Source organism: Mandrillus leucophaeus, unplaced genomic scaffold (genome assembly GCF_000951045.1).
Source record: "Mandrillus leucophaeus isolate KB7577 unplaced genomic scaffold, Mleu.le_1.0 Scaffold183, whole genome shotgun sequence".
NCBI lineage: Eukaryota > Metazoa > Chordata > Mammalia > Primates > Cercopithecidae > Mandrillus > Mandrillus leucophaeus.
The window spans coordinates 3,078,126-3,084,277 of record NW_012101843.1 but is presented as its reverse complement, the minus strand read 5'-3'; the positions used below and the strand labels follow the sequence as shown (position 1 = coordinate 3,084,277).

General features: G+C 45.1%; 1 pseudogene across 1 annotated transcript; it reads right to left on the bottom strand.

Annotated features, from left to right (window-relative positions):
• Positions 1–1,131: 1,131 nt before the first annotated feature.
• On the bottom strand, positions 1,132–1,789 carry LOC105538007 (annotated as a pseudogene). The gene has a single exon (XR_001005820.1). The product of XR_001005820.1 is annotated as a transgelin-2 pseudogene (transcript).
• Positions 1,790–6,152: the final 4,363 nt, after the last annotated feature.

Here is a 6,152-nt window from a genome sequence, read left to right as displayed (position 1 = left end):
ACAAACCTCCTTCTTGCCTGGGGACTAGACTGCCTTTATAGGACGAACAGATTAGCCACGAGATTAGAAATTATGGTTTAGGAGTCCTGCAGCTGGAGGCTACAAGATTCTGACCCTCCCTAAACTGCTCCTAAAATCAGTGCTTGAGATATTTTGCAGACCCTGCACTTGATGGATCAGCTGGCACCACCCAGATCCATAAAGTGGCTCATCCGATCTCTTGGCCTCCACCTAGGAACTGACTCAGCACAAGATGACAGCGTCAACTCCCTATGATTTCATCTCTGACCGGACCGATCGGCACTTACAGCTCACTGGCTTCCCCGCTCCCAGTAAGTTGTCCCTAAAAACTCTGATGCCAGGCCTGGCGCAGTGGCCGATGCCTGTAATCCCAGCACTTTGGGAGGCTGAGGCAGGCGGATCACTTGAGGTCAGGAGTTCGAGACCAACCTGGCCAACATGGTGAAACCCTGTCTCTACTAAAAATACAAAAACTAGCCTGGCATGGTGGCGGGCACCTGTAATTCCAGCTACTTGGGTGACTGAGGCACAAGAATCAAGTGACAATCACTTGAACCTGTGAGGCGGAGGTTACCTGAGACTGAGTTTCCCCATCTCTACTAAAAATACAGAGACATGGCCATGATGTCACGTGCCTGTAATCCCAGCTACTTGGGAGGCTGAGGCAGGAGAATCACTTGAACCTGGGAGGCAGAGGTTGCAGTGACCCAAGATCATGCCACTGCACTCCAGCCTGGGTGACAGAGCGAGACTCCATCTCAAAAACAAAAGGTGCAAAACTTTCAATTTCTTTAGGATTGGGAGGGCCTGGGGAAAAAAAAAAAGATCTAGCTATGTTAATAGAGATTATTTACAGATGCAAAATTTCCCCCCAAAAGGACAGCTTTGCAGGGCCATATGAAGATATGGCAGAGAAACAAGTCTTGGGGTAAAATATTTTGATTTCCTTCCTTGTCTCGTACTGTTATTCCAGAGTCAGATTGGAAAGTAAGTCACAATATACAGGGTTAAATAAAACCCATCTGATGAGAATTTGTGCTTTGTAGGGCATGACTCCCCAGATAGGAATTTGGGCAAGATTAAAAAAAAAATCAGAGCTTAGTCCTCAGATCAGAGGATCTAGCGTGACATCCCATAGCCGGTCATGCCAGCCTGAGACACCCCACAGTTGGTGCCCATCTGTACCCCAATCATGTTCCTGCCCTCTTGTAGCTGGTTGTCTGAGAAGTTCCAAGGATTCTCCTTGGGTTTCTTAGGGAACCATATGGGAGCCCCAGAGAACAGCCCATCATCCTGGGCTACTGGCAGCCCACCTAGGTTCATCAGGATCCACTGCACACAGGGCATGTCCTTTCCTCCCCGGGGGTGCACAGTTTGGAAGATGTCGGTGGTGTTAATGCTATAGCGCTCAGCTGCTTGCAGGCACTGAGATAATCTGCTCCATCTGCTTTAAGGCCATGGTGGAGGCCCGGGTCTTCTTTACTGGGGCCTGCCCCTCGGGGCGCAGTGCGTTAATGAGCTCACATAGCTCTGTGCCCTCCTTGAGGAAATTCTGGAAGTTCTCGTGTCCAGGCTGGGGCCAGCCCACATGCTTTTGGCACTGGGTGGTGATCCATTGATCTGCTCCAGGTCTGCGTCATATGGATTCTCAATTTTCTGCTGCACCTCCTGGCTCAGGCCACATGCAGGTACCCTGTTGGCCATTCCAATGGGTGGTAGGAGCTGTGGGGAGCATTCACGCAGGCTGGAGTGCCATGCACTCAAGGCAGGGGCTGTAGCAGCTAATGATATTATTAATATATTGGTGTACGTCTCCTATTTTGTTTTCTGTTGCTTCTCCCCTGTTTTTGTCTTTATGGGTTTTTTTTTTTCTGTCTTCCTGTAGGTTATTTGAACATCTTTCAGATTTCCTTTTTTTATTAGTGTTTTTAAGTATATCTCTTTGATTAGGTTTTAGTGGCTGCTGTAGGTAGTTTATATATTAGGTTGGTGCAAAAGTAATTGCGGTTTTTGCCATCACTTTTTTTTTTTTTTTCATTCTACAAAACACAACTTTATTTTCAGAAAGGAAAGGACACCTAAAATAGAACTGTCCTGTGCGGATGTCCAATAGCCTTAGTGTGGTGACCAAATGCCCCCTGGCCATTGGGAAGACAGATCTTGTAAGTCGCATTCATCCAGTCACTCACCCATTCATTTCTACTGAGACAGGCAAGGATAGAAGTTCCTGCCATCGTGTTCTGATGAAGGGCATATTTGCCATTACCTTCAATGGCAAGAACTGCAATTACTTTTGCACCAACCTAATACATACTTGATCGTCATTTTATTACATTAGTATATATAAAACAGGTTTTTTTGTTTTGTTTTGTTTGTTTTTTTGAGACAGAGCCTGGAGCGCAGTGGTGCGATCTCGGCTCACCGCACCTTCCACCTCCCGGGTTCAAGCGATTCTCCTGCCTCAGCCTTCCAAGTAGCTGGGATTACAGGCATGCGCCACTGTGCCTAGCTAATTTTTTTTTGGTATTTTTAATAGAGATGGGATATCACCATGTTGGTCAGGATGGTCTGAAACTCCTGAACCAAAACGATCCACCTGCCCCTGCCTCCCAAAGTGCTGGGATTACAGGTGTGAGCCACTGCACCTGGCCAAAACCAGTTTTATTCAGAAACTTTTTTAAAAGAAAAATTCCTTCTTAAAAAATAACAACAGAGAGTCAGAACAAATGGTATACTGGATCAGATGCTGGAAAAACAGGAGTTAGGAAAAGTAACCTGGACATTCTTAGCCCTTTGCCTGCCGTTTCTCAGCTCCAAATCTGCCTGTGCATGTTCCTCTCTTTTATGCTGTGTCTGGGATGCTGCACTGTTCCTTTAACAGATTTCTTTGCTAGCTGCATTCCTGCAAAGCTCTGTCAATAGTGGGCACTAGAGGAAAATTGGAAGGTAACAGAAAAGAAGAAGGGACTTTCTTCCTTCTGACTTGCTCTTTCAGCCAGTGTTACCCCCAAAACAACACTTTACAAATAGTTGGCTCCAGCTTCCAGCTACTTTAGGTGCTCCTTGAGAACCAACCTCATTGAGCCCTCTCACAAATATCAATAGCAGCTGAGTGATGCTTTCTCTTCATAGACGCTCCTCCGAGTTTCTAGGCAGTGGTGACTCCCAACCTCTTCCCTTTAGTTATTCCAGTACTATAAGAATTAGTTGCTCTCTGTAGCCCTCTAGGATACCTCAGTATTGCTTTCTGCTCGTTCAGCTTTCTGACACCTGAAACAAATCCTCTATATTAAATCCCTGATAAGGTTTGGATCTGTGTCCCTACCCAAATCTCATCTCGAAATCTCAAATTGTAATCCCCACACGTCAAGGAAGGGCCCTGTAATCCCCACGTGTTGGGGAAGGGAAGTGATTAGATTATGCTGTTCTAGCGACAGTGAGTGAGTCCCATAAGATCTGATGGTTTTCAAAAGTGGCAGTTTTTGTCCCGCACTCTCCCTTCTCTCTCCTGCCGCCCTGTGAAGAAGGTCCTTGCCTCCCCTTCGCCTTCCGCCATGATAGTAAGTTTCCTGAGGCCTCCCCAGCACTGTGGAACGGTGAGTCAATTAAACCTCTTTCCTTTATAAATTACCCAGTCTCAGGTATTTATTTATAGTAGTGTGAGAATAGGATAATACAATCCCTTCTGTGATTTCTGTTTTTCTAATTGGACCCTGACTGATGACACAGGGGAAGGGAAAGGGCAGGAAACTATATATATCTATATATAAACTATATATGCTGTCTCTTATACACATCTAGATGTGTATAAGAGACATGTGAAGAAGGTCCTTGCCTCCCCTTCGCCTTCCGCCATGATAGTAAGTTTCCTGAGGCCTCCCCAGCACTGTGGAACGGTGAGTCAATTAAACCTCTTTCCTTTATAAATTACCCAGTCTCAGGTATTTATTTATAGTAGTGTGAGAATAGGATAATCCAATCCCTTCTGTGATTTCTGTTTTTCTAATTGGACCCTGACTGATGACACAGGGGAAGGGAAAGGGCAGGAAACTATATATATCTATATATAGATATATGAAATATATAGATATATGGATTTTATGTATAGATGAAGATTTTATATATATATATATGTCTTTTGTGTACCAAGTATACAAATAATAAATATCAATAATTTTATATGTTACTAGTTATAGCTGTGATTTATTGAGGACCTAGTCTATTACTCTTTGCCTGACTGCTTTCTTCTCATGTTGTAAGTTTCTGCTTGAATTTAGTCTCAGAGAGGTTTTCCCTGATTACCTTATCAAAAGCAACTGCTGTTCCCTGTTATTCTCTGCTTCAGCTCATAAACCTTGTCCTTTATAGTACACAAAACAAAGCATAATCGTTTGATTTTTCTGGTCTGTCTTCCCCACTAGAATGTGAGCTCCATGAGAGGGAGGCCCTTGTTGGTCTTGTTCACTGCTGTCTCCCTAAAGCCTAGCATAGTGTTTGCCTCATAGTAGGTATATGTGAGTATTTTTAAAATATTAGTGTGTCCATTATATATTCTTGCTTAACGAGCCATGCTAAAATGTAGTGGCTTGAAACAAAACAGTAATTTCTCATGATTTTGTGGTCTGGCTGCGTGGTTCAACTCACCATAATGTAGAATCAGTGGGAGCCCTGAGCTTGCTTTCCTGGGCTCACTGAAGAAGCTGTGTTCAGCTGGTGGGTTGGCTGGAACTGGAAGGTCCCAGAGGGCCTCACTTGGTGGGGACAGCTGGAAGATTGGGGCCTCTCTCTTTACGTAGGGTAGCCCAAATTTCTTTACATGGCATCTGAGTTCCAAGAGTGTAAGCCTCAATGTGCACAATTTTTTTTTTTTTCTTTTTTTGAGACAGAGTCTGGCTCTGTCGCCCAGGCTGGAGTGCAGTGGCACGATCTTGGCTCACTGCAACCTCTGTCTCCTGGGTTCAAGCGATTCTCCTGCCCTCAGCCTCCCAAGTAGCTGGGACTTGAGGCGCCCGCCACCATGCCCAGCTAATTTTTGCATTTTTAGTAGAGACGGGGTTTCACCGTGTTGGCCAGGCTGAATGTGCAAATATTTATTGAGCCTCTGCTTGGGTCACAGTTATGTCTCATTAGCCAACAAGTCATATGACCAAGCCCAGAGTCAATATGGGAGGAGGCTACCCAAGGGTATGAATACCAGGAATATCAGTAGGTCTGATTCAATGGGAGCCATCAGTACAACAGTATATAATTTTGTATACATTATTGCTAATACTGACAGCAGCCTGCTACATAGTTGCTATTTCTTTTTTTTTTTTTTAGACGAAGTCTTGCTCTGTTGCCCAGGTTGGAGTACAGTGACACGATCTCAGCTCACTGCAACCTATAACCTCCTGGGTTCAAGTGGTTCTCCTGCTTCAGCCTCCTGAGTAGCTAGAATTACAGGTGTGCACCACCACGTCCAGCTAATTTTTGTATTTTTGGTAGAGATAGGGTTTCACCATGTCAGCCAGACTGGTCTCGAACTCGTGGCCTCAAGTGATCCCCCCTGCCTTGGCCTCCCAAAGTGCTGGGATTACAGGTGTGAGTCACCACACCCAGCCTATTGTCTTTTTTTTTTTTTTTTTTTTTGAGACACATTCTTGCTCTGTCACCCAGGCTGGAGTGCAGTGGCGCGATCTTGGCTCACTGCAAGCTCTGCCTCCCAGGTTCACGCCATTCTCTGCCTCAGCCTCCTGAGTAGCTAGGACTACAGACACCCACTATTTTTTTTTTTTTTTTTTGGTATTTTTAGTAGAGATGGGGTTTCACCGTGTTAGCCAGGATGGTCTCAATCTCCCAACCTTGTAATCTGCCCGCCTCGGCCTCCCAAAGTGCTGGGATTACAGGTGTGAGCCACCGTGCCCGGCATCTGTCATCTCTTTTAACCCAGCAGTCCCCAACATTTTTGGCACCAGGGATCCACTTCATGGAAGACAATTTTTCTATGGACCGGGGGTGGCAAGGATGGTTTCAGGATGATTCAACCGCATTACATTTATTGTGCACTTTGTTTATAATATTATTACCTTGGAACATGTAATAATTATACAACTCACCATAATGTAGAATCAGTGGGAGCCCTGAGCTTGCTT